At 37.6% G+C, this 15,865-nt stretch overlaps 1 protein-coding gene across 1 annotated transcript in view; it reads left to right on the forward strand.

Moving 5' to 3' along the window:
- The first annotated feature begins 1,099 nt into the window (after positions 1-1,099).
- TRHR (thyrotropin releasing hormone receptor) overlaps positions 1,100-15,865 on the forward strand; it is a 302,193-nt gene continuing 287,427 nt past the window's right edge. Inside the window, exon 1 of the mRNA XM_033411240.2 lies at positions 1,100-1,868. The gene's annotated coding sequence lies outside the window, so the exon portion shown is untranslated. The remainder of the gene's footprint in view (positions 1,869-15,865) is intronic.

Below are 15,865 nucleotides of genomic sequence, written 5' to 3' on the forward strand. Positions count from 1 at the left end.
GCATTCTCCTGGCGGGACCCTGGCGGTGGCGGGCTGCACAGGGTCCCCGGAAGGGAGGTGTGGATCGTGACCTGTGCTCGCACACAGGCTTTCTGGTGGCGGCAGCAGCAGCCTTAGCGTCTCGTGCCCGTCTCTGGAGCTCCTTTAAGCAGCGCTCTTAATCCCCTCTCCTCGCGCACCAGGAAACAAAGAGGGAAGAAAAAGTCTCTTGCCTCTTCGTCAGGTCCAGACTTTTCCCCGGACTCCCTCCCGGCCAGCCGTGGCGCACTCACCCCCTTCAGGCTGTGTTCACGCCGCCAACCCCAGTCCTCTCCCTGTGCTCCGACCGAAGCCCGAGCCTCAGCTCGCAGCCCCGCCCGCCCCGGCGGGTGAGCAGACAAGCCTTTCGGCTGGTGAGTGCCGGTCGGCCCTGATCCTCTGTGCGGGAATCTCTCCACTTTACTGTCCGCACTCCTGTTGCTGTGCTCTCCTCCGCGGCTACGAAGCTTTCCCCCTTCCGCCACCCGCAGTCTCCGCCCGCGAAGGGGCTTCCTAGTGTGTGGAAACGTTTCCTCCTTCACAGCTCCCTCCCACTGGTGCAGTCCCATCCCAATCCTTTTGTCTCTGTTTATTCTTTTTTCTTTTGCCCTACCCAGGTACGTGGGGGGTTTCTTGCCTTTTGGGAGGTCTGAGGTCTTCTGCCAGTGTTCAGTAGGTGTTCTGTAGGAGTTGTTCCACGTGTAGATGTATTTCTGGTGTATCTGTGGGGAGGAAGGTGATCTCCGCGTCTTACTCTTATGCCATCTTCCTGGAAGCCCCCCATCTGTGACTTCTTGTTATGTCAAAAAAAATTCCCCATTTGATTAAACTTAAGATTCAGTTATATGAAGCCAAATGCAATCCTTAATTCAGAATCTGGATCCTAAATGAGGCCGCTAATAGTAACAGAAGATAAAATATGGAATTGACCAAAGGAAGAAAGTGGTGCACTGGACAATAAGGACTCATAAACTGCATGCCAGGAAACGTGATGATCCCTCTGTGGAATCAGGTCAAACTGGTGTGGGTTGCATTTTAGGAGGTAGACCGTATGAATCCCCAGGCTACAGTGTTAGGAAAAATGGTAGGGCAATTCAGACTATTGGGAGGTAGGGGTTACTTGTTGCCACTATCATCAGACCATTCTACAAACAAAGATGGGAGTTGCATTAATCATCTATTGCTGTGTAATAATCTACTCCAACACTAAATGGTTCAAAACAGCAATTATTATTGCTATGGTTCTTATGGGATGACTGGGCTCAGCTAGGTGATTTTCCTATAGTGTCTCTCATGTAATTTCATGTCAGATAGTAAATGCGACTGAAAATATCTGATGTGCTGACTGGTCTGGACATCCAAGAAGGCTTTTTTCCTTACATGTCTGATGCTTTAGCTAGGATAGCCGGAGGCTATGGATCTCTCTCTCTCACCATGCAGCCTCTTCTCATGGCTAAATTAGACTTCCTCACAGCATGACAATCTCAAGGTGGTCATGCTTCTTACATTGCTGTTGGCTATCCCCAGAATGAGTATATGACAGACCTAGCTAGAAGCTACTAGACTTATTTATTTATTTTTTTTATTTTTAGCGGTACGCGGGCCTCTCACTGTTGTGGCCTCTCTTGTTGCGGAGCACGGGCTCCGGACGCGCAGGCTCAGCGGCCATGGCTCATGGGCCCAGCCGCTCCGCGGCATGTGGGATCTTCCCGGACCAGGGCACAAACCCGTATCCCCTGCATCGGCAGGCGGACTCTCAACCATTGCGCCACCAGGGAAGCCCCTAGACTTCTTATAATCTACCCTTGGAAAGCATAACGCATCGCTTCTGTCACATTCTGTGGTCAAAGGTGAGTTAAAGGGCCAAAGTAGATCCAAAGAGTGGCGACTACCCAAGTTTGGGAATCCCAGGAAGCATGCTTCATAAGGGTTGGAGTGCTTTCTTTGGAAACAATACAAATCTGTTGAGAGAGTTGCTTTAGGCCTGTGTCCTGAAATCTAAATTGCATGCTGAATTTAGATACTGAAAGACTGTTAAAAAAAATGTTTTTACATTCTAAACAAATTCCATGTGGCCGCCTTAGCAAGAGCAAAGACTGACCCAAGCAACTTTTCTTAAGAGTCCTCTATCAAACAAAGGTTTTGAATTTTAAGGCAAAGATGGGATTAATACTGCTGCCATCCAAACAGAGGCTGTTTTAAATTTAAATTACATAATAGTGAAGACTCACTTTATGTACTAGTATTAAATCATGTCTAACATAGACCCTCTAGTAGGGTAGCTATGTCCTGCTTTGCATGGGACAGTCATGGTTTATACCTGTGGTCCTAGTATAATTACTAATTATGTCATTTTCATCCTTAAATTGGCTGATTGAAATGATAAATTATATGTTTATCCTATTGTTAAGTAACAAAACGCAAGATGTAGAATAGTGTTTAATCATCCTTCAGTTTGTATAATATGACCTATTCAAAAACACATAAATTTAAATTTAGAGAAAAATAAAAGTTATGGCCAACATTTTGGGAAAAGGGAGAACTTGTGGAAACAAAATACTTGGGAAACAGGATGCTCTACAAATGGATAACAGTGGAGCAGAATCAGATGGTTGGAAGACAGAGGTGGGAGACTTACTTCTCTATAAACCCATTTGCCCTGTTAGAATTTTGTGCCTTATCCATGTATTACCTTTTTGAAAGAGCAATTTAAAACAACAAAATTTATTTTCAATGTAATGTGAGTCATGCCATGATAGCTATCACCATACTAGCTTCCATTTATTGGGTTCTTATTCTGCAAGGCACAGTTCTAACCACTGTACATACATTAGATTCATTAATTCTCACATCAGACCTAAGAGGTGAGTAGCAATGCTATTAGCTGTGTGATTCAGAAAAGTTGCCTGATTTCTTCTGTAAAACTATTCTTATTCTATCCTACTTATATTGTTCTTATTCCTGCTCATTCCGTGATACCACATATGTTAAATGTTGAATGTTTGCTAAGTTAGTGGCTATAGTAGGAAGTGTTCTGGATTTGAAGTCCTGAGCCCTTTTTCTTGCCCAACTACTTACTACCTATTCTAACCTCAGTGAGTCACTTTCTGAGAGAGAGTCTGGGTTTTCACTGTAGAATGGAAACAAGGTGCCTTCTCATTTTACAGGCTTACTGTGAGGATCAAATGAAGGCATTCAAGTGGAGGTAGGCTGGAAACCAGAATGCAGCATGGGAATATGAGTTACTATTGTTATTAATGACGTAGTGTAACACTTCTGTCAGAAAGCCATAAATCAATAGAGATGTAACTGAAAATAATTTGAAGACCATTTTCACTTTCAGCACGTGGCCTTTCCTCATTGCTTGTTGCCTTATATAGTCGATAGTTTTACGCATAGCAACAGCCTTGAAACAGATCAGCAAGTACATAATGAACATACTTTAAGCAGGAAATGTTAAATGATCTATGTCTATTGTTATGAGCTAAGCCTCGATTAATTCAGGAGATGGTTTTCTCAGTTGAAAAGAAAGCAAATGACCTCATGTCGTTTACTGTACATAATAAATTCGACATTTGATGATAAAATGGTAAGAAAGGTTAAATTTGTGGCTTTTTCTCTTAAGAAAGCCTTGGAAATATTGTACAGTATTTATTTAGCTTCACTCTCTTTTCTTTTGCATAATTTGGGAGCAGACTCTCTTCCTCCTTCTCTCCCTCACTGCCACCTCCTTCTTAGTCTTCTTTTCAGGAGCAAAACAACTGTGTAAAGTACTGCAAAATAACAATGACAAAAAAAAGTCTTACCAGAAATTAAACAGAAAATAAAGTAAAAGAATTTTATTTTATTTAAAAATAGCATCTGTAAAAATATATGCAGTGTTCTAGAGGGTTTATCAAAAAATCTTTCAAAATGTCATATATAATAATGGAATTGTTAGAGAAATGAGAGGAAAGGCAAAATATATAGCTTAGTTGTTTTTACAGCTTTGTAATGTTACCTGGCAGACTTGCCTATGGTTTGCTTTATTTTAGTTTTTCTTGGCTCTTATAATAGTTGAAATCCAGAAAAATCTTCTGGAGACCTTTATCTCATTGGTGATTAAAAAATTCATAATACCAGTAGGCTCCCACAGCTCAGTTTATTGTTGCATAGAAATTTTATTTTTCTTTCAGTAATGTCCTATCCCCCCTCTCCTCCATGGAGCCTTTTACCTCTCTGCAGTGGCACTCTGCTGAGCAGCTTTCCAAGGGGAGAAGGAATGTTTGAAAATGTGGGGGAAGATGTGAACTGCAACCCACAGGAAAATTTTTATTTATATCATTTTTATCCAGAGATTTAAAAAAATGCCAACCAAGGTACTCAATCCTATTTTCTCAGCAGAAGAATAAAGCAAGAAGGTGGACAATGCTTAGTACACCTGAACCCCAGTTGGAATTCAACATTTCCTCTTATTTAGTGAGTTATTATTTAACTATTCTCTATCCAGAGCTCACAGAATCAGTAGGCAAGAGCTTTCTGGGCAGCAAATTCTTTTTTTTACATCTTTATTGGAGTATAATTGCTTTACAATGGTGTGTTAGTTTCTGCTTTATAACAAAGTGAATCAGTTATACATATACATATGTCCCCATGTCTCTTCCCTCTTGCGTCTCCCTCCCTCACACCCTCCCTATCTGATCTCCCTGTGCTATGCGGCTGCTTCCCACTAGCTATCTATTTTCCGTTTGGTAGTGTATATATGTCCATGCCACTCTCTCACTTTGTCACAGCTTACCCTTCCCCCTCCCCATATCCTCAAGTCCATTCTCTAGTAGGTCTGTGTCTTTATTCCTGTCTTACCCCTAGGTTCTCCATAACATTTTTTTTTCTTAAATTCCATATATATGTGTTAGCATACGGTATTTGTCTTTCTCTTTCTGACTTACTTCACTCTGTATGACAGACTCTAGGTCCATCCACCTCATTACAAATAGCTCAATTTCGTTTCTTTTTATGGCTGAGTAATATTCCATTGTATATATGTTCCACGTCTTCTTTATCCATTCATCCGATGATGGACACTTAGGTTGTTTCCATCTCCTGGCTACTGTAAATAGAGCTGCAATGAACATTTTGGTACATGACTCTTTTTGAATTATTGTTTTCTCAGGGTATATGCCCAGTAGTGGGATTGCTGGGTCATATGGTAGTTCTATTTATAGTTTTTTAAGGAACTTCCATACTGTTCTCCACAGTGGCTGTACCAATTCACATTCCCACCAACAGTGCAAGAGGGTTCCCTTTTCTCCACACCCTCTCCAGCATTTATTGTTTTTAGATTTTTTGATGATGGCCATTCTGACTGGTGTGAGATGATATCTCATTGTAGTTTTGATTTGCATTTCTCTAATGATTAATGATGTTGAGCATTCTTTCATGTGTTTGTTGGCAGTCTGTATATCTTCTTTGGAGAAATGTCTATTTAGGTCTTCTGCCCATTTGTGGGTTGGATTGTTTGTTTTTTTGTTATTAAGCTGCATGAGCTGCTTATAAATTTTGGAGATTAATCCTTTGTCAGTTGCTTCATTTGCAAATATTTTCTCCCATTCTGAGGGTTGTCTTTTGGTCTTGTTTATGGTTTCCTTTGCTGTGCAAAAGCTTTGAAGTTTCATTAGGTCCCATTTGTTTATTTTTGTTTTTATTTCTATTTCTCTAGGAGGTGGGTCAAAAAGGATCTTGCTGTGATTTATGTCATAGAGTGTTCTGCCTATGTTTTCCTCTAAGAGTTTGATAGTTTCTGGCCTTACATTTAGGTCTTTAATCCATTTTGAGCTTATTTTTGTGTATGGTGTTAGGGAGTGATCTAATCTCATACTTTTACATGTACCTGTCCAGTTTTCCCAGCACCACTTATTGAAGAGGCTGTCCTTTCTCCACTGTACATTCCTGCCTCCTTTATCACAGATAAGGTGACCATATGTGCATGGGTTTATCTCTGGGCTTTCTATCCTGTTCCATTGATCTATCTTTCTGTTTTTGTACTAGTACCATACTGTCTTGATTACTGTAGCTTTGTAGTATAGTCTGAAGTCAGGGAGCCTGATTCCTCCAGCTCTGTTTTTCGCTCTCAAGATTGCTTTGGCTATTCGGGGTCTTTTGTGTTTCCATACAAATTGTGAAAATTTTTGTTCTAGTTCTGTGAAAAATGCCTGTGGTAGTTTGATAGGGATTGCATTGAATCTGTAGATTGCTTTGGGTAGTAGAGTCATTTTCACAGTGTTGATTCTTCCAGTCCAAGAACATGGTATATCTCTCCATCTATTTGTATTATCTTTAATTTCTTTCATCAGTGGCCTATAATTTTCTGCATACAGGTCTTTTGTCTCCTTAGGTAGGTTTATTCCTATTTTATTCTTTTTGTTGCAATGGTAAATGGGAGTGTTTTCTTGATTTCACTTTCAGATTTTTCATCATTAGTGTATAGGAATGCCAGAGATTTCTGTGCATTAATTTTGTATCCTGCTACTTTACCAAATTCATTGATTAGCTCTAGTAGTTTTCTGGTAGCATCTTTAGGATTCTCTATGTATAGTATCATGTCATCTGCAGACAGTGACAGCTTTACTTCTTCTTTTCCGATTTGGATTCCTTTTATTTCCTTTTCTTCTCTGCTTGCTGTGGCTAAAACTTCCAAAACTATGTTGACTAAGGGTGGTGAGAGTGGGCAACCTTGTCTTGTTCCTGATCTTAGTGGAAATGCTTTCAGTTTTTCACCATTGAGATTGAGGACGATGTTGGCTGTGGGTTTGTCATATATGGCCTTTATTATGTTGAGGAAAGCTCCCTGTATGCCTACTGTCTGGAGGGTTTTTATCATAAATGGGTGTTGAATTTTGTTGAAAGCTTTCTCTGGGCAGCAAATTCTGAGTGTGGGTTTTTGAGTCAACCTGACCTCACTTCAGACTTCTTGAGTATTTATAGGCCAGAGAGTTTTCCCACTTCAGCAGAAGGAACCAGAAATTTTACCCTATCTAAAATAAACAAAACCAAGACAAAATTTCAAACAATATTAGTAACAACAACTGAAGCAAAATGGCCAAAATGTATGTTTACTGTAATGGAAAGAGATTCCATGTGAGGTCAGGAATCTGCATTTAATTGCCTAGAATAAGTACTCACAGGAGATGTGATCTTAAGACTCCTTAGTGTCTTTCTTCATTTGTTCAATTGTAGCGGCTACTTGCCTAACTTCTTTATAGTTCATGTGCAGATTGAACAATGGCGTATCTCAGGGGTCAGTAAATTTTCTTTGTAAAGGACCAGAGGGTAAATATTCTACGTTTTGTGGGTCATTATTGTCTCTACTGCAACTACTCAACTCTACTGTTGTAGGGCAAAGTAGCCATGGACAATTAAGGAACATGTCTGTGTTAAAAAACAATAAAAAACTTTATTTATAAACATTAAAATTTATATTTTGTAGAGATTTCACATTTCAAAATATTCCATTCTGCTTTTTTTCTCTCCAGACATTTAAAAATGTAAAAGTCAGTTTTAGTTTCTGGCCATACGAAAACAAGTGCTGGGCTAGATTTGGTCCACAGTTGTAATTTGCTAAGCTTCGTATTTATTAAAGCACTTAACAAACTTGCATATATATAAGTAGTTACTAAGATGTGTAAGATCACTGTGGAATATTTGAGATATATTTTAACTCCAGATTGATTTCCCTCTGTCACCCTAAACTTGGTGAGATTCCTGTTTGCCATCTCTGCAATATTTCAATGTTGTCCTGAGGAAAATCATTTAAGAGGGGAGGATCTTTTGCTTGAAAAAGTTCTAATATGCATTTCCCATCCAGAGAGAAATAGTTGTAGAGTTACTTGGCATTTGAAATTAGATGAACTACTGAATTGTCTCAAAGTGAAGCATCCTGGATTTCCCTAGATGATGTTTGTTTATTTTACACCTTATGCATGTCCCAATATAGAACCCTGTCACATTGCGTTGTAATGGTCTGTTTAGGTGTTGGTCTCCTGATGGATTAGGAGCTTTGTGAAAGTAGAGACTGGGCCCCAGTGCCTCCTAAACTGTCTGGCGATATTATTCACGTGTTTATTTATATTCCTGTCCAGCAAATAAAGACTCAAAAGAGCTTGCAAAAATACTTACAGAAAAAAAAGACCAGATAAAATAGATGGGGAAATCAGGATAAAAGAGAAATTTGGGAGTTAAACTTATAAAGGTGAGGTAAGAGTATCACAGAGAAGTGTGATCCACATGGTCTGTACGGTTGCTAGGTGTAGCCAGCTAACTTGCCCCTGGGATTTCCAGCAGCAGAAGATTGCCCTGATCTGCAGATAGGTGTGGAGGACCGTGACTGGTCTCCAGATGTTATTGTAAGGGAGAAAGTGGTCACAACATTTGGGAAATTGTGCCAGATTAGTGACTACATATTTATATTCTCTGCCCTTAAAAGATTATGTTATGGGTTCAGAAGTGAGAATTAGGGAAAATTTTGAACAGTAGGCATAGTTTATCTTTTGAGTTTCCCTGCTGCTTCTTTCATCACCCTTCCGCACAGGTTTCTACCCTATGCCGTGCCCCACAGGACTTTGATCTTAGCTCTCTGTTAGCTAATTACTATTGATATCCATTAGGTCAGCATCACTTTTAGCAGCACTTTGAAAATCATAAAATGCTCTGAGGGAAATGAAAAGGCTCCATGGCAAAATAAGTTTGCAAACTTTGAAAATCTAGTTCCTTCTCTGAGAATCGCAATAGATAATTGCAGATTTATAAACCTTCTGGGAATTCCCCAGTAAATAGACCTGTATAAACGTTGGTTGTCCTAACATTGATCAAGTGTATTTGATTATGGATTTTTTTCAGATAATCCCTATTAACATCTTATGAATTAGTTTTCCATATATTTCAATTAACTTGTATTGAACAAATACATTTAGAGAACATACCTGGTGCACTGAAGTCTTCATAAGTGAGAGCAGTGATTCTTCCCTTCTTGGAGCTTATAGTCTAGCAAGGAATGACCCACTTTGAGAACAGATGCCTTACAACATTATTCCTTATAGCATGTGAACAAATTGTTTTTGAGATTAAACTGCTTTCAAGACCCAAAGGAATGATTATTTAGGGTGGAAACATTTTGGGTTTCATGACAAGCAGCAAGAAAGAGAAGGTATTTTTAGGGAGGTGTCCAGAATCATTGTTTCTTGGACCATACCATGCAGCATGCAGCCTATTCCATATACTTACAAATACAATTTGCAGCATTGTGGAAATGGCATAGAACTTGCGATCAGGAGATATAAATTTGAGTCCTGGTTCCGTCACACATTCTTTTTGTCCTGGAGCAAAACAATGGCATGATTATATGTTTAGAAAGCACAAGAGAGTACATTCAAAACTACTAGAAACTATAAAAGAATTCAGAATGGTCACTGGTTACAAAATTTATATGTAGAAATCAATAGCTTTACTATATACTGACAATAACTGGTTAGAAAATTTAACGGGAGAAAAGTTTTCCTTTATAACAGCAACAAAAAACATAAAATAATAAATGTAACACAAAATGTTCAGAACCAAAATTTAAAAATGAAAAACAAAAAAATCTTCCTATGTGGTATATTACAAAAACAACTAAATTGAATGAAATACGTTGCTCTAAATAGGAAACAAACACTAAATATGTTTATTTTACCTAATTCATGGCTATATATGATATACTGCCAATCAAAGTCTTAACAGGATTCTGGAGAACATACAAAATGATTCTAAAATTAGTTAGAATGAATAAACATGTGAAAACAGCCAGGAAAATTTTGAAAAGTAAGAGAAAAGAGGGAAATCTTGCTCTTCTATATGCTATTAGAAAACTTCACTTATTAGGAGAGAAAGGAGAAGGTCCACTGTTGTAGACTCTTGTTTGTCATGTTCGCTGCTACACCCAACACACAGAACAGTGCCTGGGCAGTCAAGTAATGTTTTTGTTGAATGAATGGTTGAAGGAATGACAAAGCTTCTTTATGTGCAAATATTGATAATCCCTCATTTTCAAGTGGTACAGAGGATGGGACAATATGAAACAAGGTAGCAGTCATAAGGAGCACTGACTCTGAAGATGAACTTTCTGGGTTTGAATCCCGCCTCCATTACTTGCCAGCTGAGTGGCCTTAGTTGAATTCCTTAACCCCTTGGTGTCTCAGTTTCCTCATCTCTAAAATAGGGATGGCAACTGTATTTACCTCATACAGTTGTTGAGAGTAAATTTGTTATCCAACTAAAGCCTGTGAAGGAGGCCTAGCACAGAATAGCTCTCAGGCAATAATTGTTGAATGAAAAAGTGAAGGATGGAAATTTATAAATGTAGCCTTTCTCAAAGGTCAGTGATATGGCATCGTAAATCTAAACATCTGCTTTCATGTGAATGACTACCTAACAAACCAGTCTCAAAGTTCTTTAACTGTCTTTCATTCCAACTATGCACCCATAAACCACTTTACCAACCTACTTGCATGGTCTCAACCAAAACCTTATTGTCACTTCAAAGTAGTTCTCTCTGGAACCTTATATAACTATTTCCATCCACTCAGATGTATTAATTCCTGTCCATAACCTTATAGTCTTTCACCATGTTCACTCTTTTATCCCCACTCCAACTGTTCTTGCACTTTTCCAAGCACCTTAAATCTCTTCCTTTCTCTCAGTCCCTTACCACCTCATGAATTTGCTTCTTCCTTACCTGGTTTAGACATAATGTCTTTCTTGTCAGTACAACCAGTTTATTTTCCTCTCTATTTCTCTTGGCACTGTCATGAAAATCCTATAACTGGGCAGCTGAAGGGTGGAAATCTTAGTGTCACCATAGATTCATTGGGTCTCCAGCCTCAGTTTGCCTTTTGGTAGCACACAGTCACACCTTTAACACATCCTTCTCCAATCCCTCACATGTTTCAGGTTGTGTTAATTATTCTAAGCTTCTCCATTTCTCAAATTTTCTTAAACATTTTGATCCATTTCTTAATTTGCTGGAGTTTGTGGTCAAGTATTTTTTTCAAGAAGGACTTATAGGCATTATATTTTCTGAATTCTTTCATGTTTGAGAATGTCTACTTCTATTTGAAAACTATCTTGGCTGGATATAATATTCTTAGGTTCTTACCTTCAGAACTTAATGAATATAGCTTCATTGTTTTCTGGCATTGAATGTTTGTGTACAGAAATTGATGCCAGCCTAATTTTTCTCCCTTGTAGACATTTTTGGTTTTGTGTGTGGATGCCTGAAATTAAATAACTTCATGATACGCCTTGATGTTGAACATTTGCCTTCAAATTTTCATGCTATCCTTAGCATTGAATGTTTGGAATCAAATTTTTCTGGAACCTATGTGCCCTCTGAATGGCAGTTTCAGGTGTTGCTTCATTTGGGGGAATTTTCTTATATTTTTTCTTTCATTTGTTGAGTTCCACACTTCAGGGGCACCAGTTATGCTTACTGGGAAGATTGTTTGCCTATTATAGCTATCAGCTTTATTCTGACTGCTTTAATCTCTTTGTCCTTTTCATCTGCATTTTTGGAAGTGAGGTTACTCCAAATCTTTATTTATATTAGCACTTCAATTTTCAGACATGTCTGCTCTGTTTTATACTGTTTTTAATTTATGTATGAGTTTTTCAGCATGGAATGTGTTCCATCTGTTCTACGTTCCTCCATTTCTCTTTACAGCACTCATTTGTGTGAATCAAGTATATTTTGGTATTCTATCTGATCTCTTCTACTGAGCTATGTTTGTAGCTATGCCTCATTGTGTTATTTTTTTTAGTGTTCTCAGACTTTAGAATCATGAAAATTGTATGGAGAGCTTACTAAAACACATATTGCTAGTACCAATCTCAGGGATTTTGATTCAAAAAGTAGGAGGTAAGACCTGAGAATTTATATTTCTAAGTTCCAGGACAACACTTCAAGAACCAGTTTTCTAGAGAATATATTATGCATCTTTAACTTACCACAGTCTACTATCAAATGATCCACCTCATGAGTGCTGTAAAAAAACTGAAAACAGAAAAATTCATTTTATCCTTTATTCCCCTTGTGTTCTTGTTGACATGTGTTTTACTTCTACATATGTTAAAATTCCACTATATAGTTATTATTTTTGTTTTAAACTATTAACAGGTTTTAAAATTAATTTTATAATATATTACAGATAATAAAAACATTTTTTATATTTACCTGTGTGGTAGGCAGGCCCAAGGGTGCCCCCTACCATGATCCCTGCCTCCTGGTCTTCATGCCTTTGTATAATCTCCTCCACTTTAGAGTAGGCAGAAACTCTGACCTGCTTCTAACCAATAGAATATGGCAAATATGATAGGATGTCACGCCTGTGATTATGTTCCATTATATAAGACTCTGTCTTGTTAGCAGACTCATTCTAGAGACTCCCCTTGCTGGTATGAAGTTAGTGGACATGTAGCAAGGAACTGGAAGCTGTCTCTAAAAACTACTGGTAGCCTCTCAGAACTGTGACCAATAACCAACAGGAAACCAGGGCCCTTAGTCTTGTAACCTCAAGGAAATGAATTCTGCTAACAACCTAAGTGATTCTGGAACCATATTCCTCCTCAGTCATTAACAAATGAGAAAGCAGACTGGCTGACACCTTGGTTGCAGCCTTATGAGAGCCTGAGCAGACAATGCAGTTAAACTGTACCTGGATGCCTAACTCACAGAAACTGTGAAATAATAAATGTGCATTGTTCTGAGCTGCATAATTTGTGATATGTTACATAGGATAGAAAACTAATACAACCTCCATACTTACCCTTTAATGATGCTTTTCTTTCCTTTCTACTGATCCAGGCTTCCCGCCGATATCATTTTCCTTCTGCCAGAACTTCCTTTAACATTTCTTGTAGTGCAGGATGGTTGGTGATAAAAACCTCTATTTTTGTCCATTTGAAAATGTTTTTATTGAGCTTTTATTTTTGGAGGATATTTTCATCGGTTATAGACTTATAGGTTAACAATATTTTTTTCCTTCAGCATTTTAAAGATACTCATTGTCTTTTGGCAACCACTGTTTCGAATGAGAAATCAAATATCAATCAAAGAGTAGGCATTACTATAAAATAATTTTTTAAATATAGTGCAAGAAAATAAGGTTGGAAGTCCCACTTAAAAATATGACTTTCAAAATTAATTCTGAAGAGGACATTTTACACTACAATAAAATAGTAAATTGGCATCATTGATTTTATTTCTCAAGTGTCCAAGCCTAACTAAGATTTCTGTTTTAAGCTAATAAAAAAACAGTCTCACTTTTGCATTCTATACCCTCATGGTTTGCTTTTTAACAGAAGTTTAAGAAATCATTTTGAATTCTGCTAATGATTTGCTTAATTAGCAAATAAATGACAAATAAATAAATATATTTAAGATAGGAGACACACACAAGAAAAGTAAGTACTGTATTTTCTAAAACTCATATTAGAACTAAGGTCAGAGTGGAAGTTGAATATTAATAGCAACATAAATTTATTACCAAATTAAAGTGAACTTAAGGTTTAGATGAGAGTATGAACAGACAAAAAGAGAAAAAAGAACAGGAAAAAGTATATTATCAGGAATTGGGGAATATAGGAATGAGAGGGAATAAAAATATATTTTTTTCTTTTTTGGTGTTTGTCGTTCAATTAGTGCTTAAAAGTGATCCTAGATTATATTCTAATCACTTGAAAGCAACAAAAAAATACTTTGTAATAAGAAAGTAAGGTATAACTGAAAACTAAAGAGTTTGAATTTGTTTCTGAACTTTTAAAGTTATTTTATTATATTATTAAATTTTCAAAACACTTGGGTTTTATCCTCCAACTAAATGGAAGGCAACATTCCAGAATCTGGGGTCATAAATGTACCTGATGATACAGAAATTAAATTTTACTATGTTCAGAAATCGGGGAACTCTTTTAGCATATGATATAAAGTGTTTACGTTTACAGAATTCTTGGGTCCCCCTCACCTGTCTGTTTCAGTAAATAGCACATGGGAAATCACTTCATCTCTTTGTTTCCCTTCCTGACTTAAAAATAGATGGAAGGGACTAAAATTCTGCATCTGTTACAGTATATTCTTGAGACATTTAACTTCAGTGTCTTTGCTCCTGAACCTTATCAAATCAACATGTTCATTTCTTACAACCTAAGATACATATCTGCAAATTTAGAGGAACAGAGTGAGATCACTGCATGAAATAAAATCAGTTTTTCTTCATAAGGATACATCTAACATCTCTTTGTAGCTATGTTCAAAATGACTGGGTCAGTACCTGTTGTAGGAACTCCAAGAATGATGCTAAATTGGGGAAGGCATTCTTTACCTGGTAATAGCCTAAGTTCCAAGCTTATGGCGCCAGCACTGCTTATTATTCCCAGCAGACCTCTGCTTTGATCACAGACCTCAGAAATTCCATTAATCATTTTTGTTCCCTTAAGAACTAGGACACTATACCCAAAGGAGCAATACTAGAAAAGGATAAGATTATAGACTGTTCATTCATTTCCTAATTTGGGGTCTACAAGTTTAGCATTTAAGAAGCCAGGTATTTCTTACTGCTAGCAGTAGGAGACAGTGATGCCTGATTAGGATTATGCAAACTAAATGGTTAGGATCATCCTTGATGTGGATAATTTAAAGATAACAAATATGTAGCCTTAATTTAGTGAAATTCCTTTGAAAGAAGTATATAACATTCTTTTTGTGTTACTATGTTCCACCAGATTGGATATATCAGTATTTACCTCAGCACAGACTATTCATAATAAGAAAAATAAAATGGTGATTGGTTTTCAACTATTATAATATTCTGAAGATTTTTTCTTTTGCTGTCCTCTTAAGGGTATTCTTAAGCTTACATATAGGGTGAATTAATTAATTACTTTTATCAGAGAAAGGGCCTTAACAAAGTTGATTTAAGTGCTTGCTGCTATAAATTCCTTCTTTTCTATTTTTTTAAACCAATAAATTGCTTTTAATGCCTTCAAGAAGCCCCCATGTATGTACTTTTAAATTTTATGTAGTTGTTACAGAGAAAATGAGCCTAATGGTGCCAGAATCAACAGTACATTTATGTGCTCAATTTCCCTATGACTTCCTTGGTCAGGTCTTTTATTTTTCCCTCATCAAATCAGGAGCAATTTCCCCTTAGTAAATGCTTTGCAACTTACTCTGGAGTCTATACCATTACTTGTTTAGCACTGAATCATTTATGTACTGAACTCTGCATCTTTCACTTTCCTGTTGAATTGTGCTTTTCTTCTTGTGTTATCAAGAGAGAAGTTAAACTCTTTTTTTCTCTCTGAGAATTTAAAAATGACATTTTTAAAAGCAGAACATCTTTGATGATGTAACTAGGATATATCATTTGATGAATTCTATAAGAATTTTATAATAACCCAAAAGTAAATTTAACAGAAAATTTCCAGTTCCAGGAATAGTTTGGACAAATTACCATAATAATCCCTTTATTAAAAGAAAAAACATCACAAAGTAAAAACGGAACAAGTATACTTTTTTTTTTTTTTTTTTGCTGTACGCGGGCCTCTCACTGTTGTGGCCTCTCCCGCTGCGGAGCACAGGCTCCGGACGCGCAGGCTCAGCGGCCATGTCTCACGGGCCCAGCCGCTCCGCGGCATGTGGGATCCTCCCGGACCGGGGCACGAACCCGTGTCCCCTGCATCGGCAGGCGGACTCTCAACCACTCCGTCACCACGGAAGCCCAGTACAAGTATACTTTTAAATGTGTAGCAGAAACAAAGGGAGTGTTGAAAACCAGTAAGT

The sequence above is a fragment of the Orcinus orca genome, chromosome 17, assembly GCF_937001465.1.
Source record: "Orcinus orca chromosome 17, mOrcOrc1.1, whole genome shotgun sequence".
NCBI lineage: Eukaryota > Metazoa > Chordata > Mammalia > Artiodactyla > Delphinidae > Orcinus > Orcinus orca.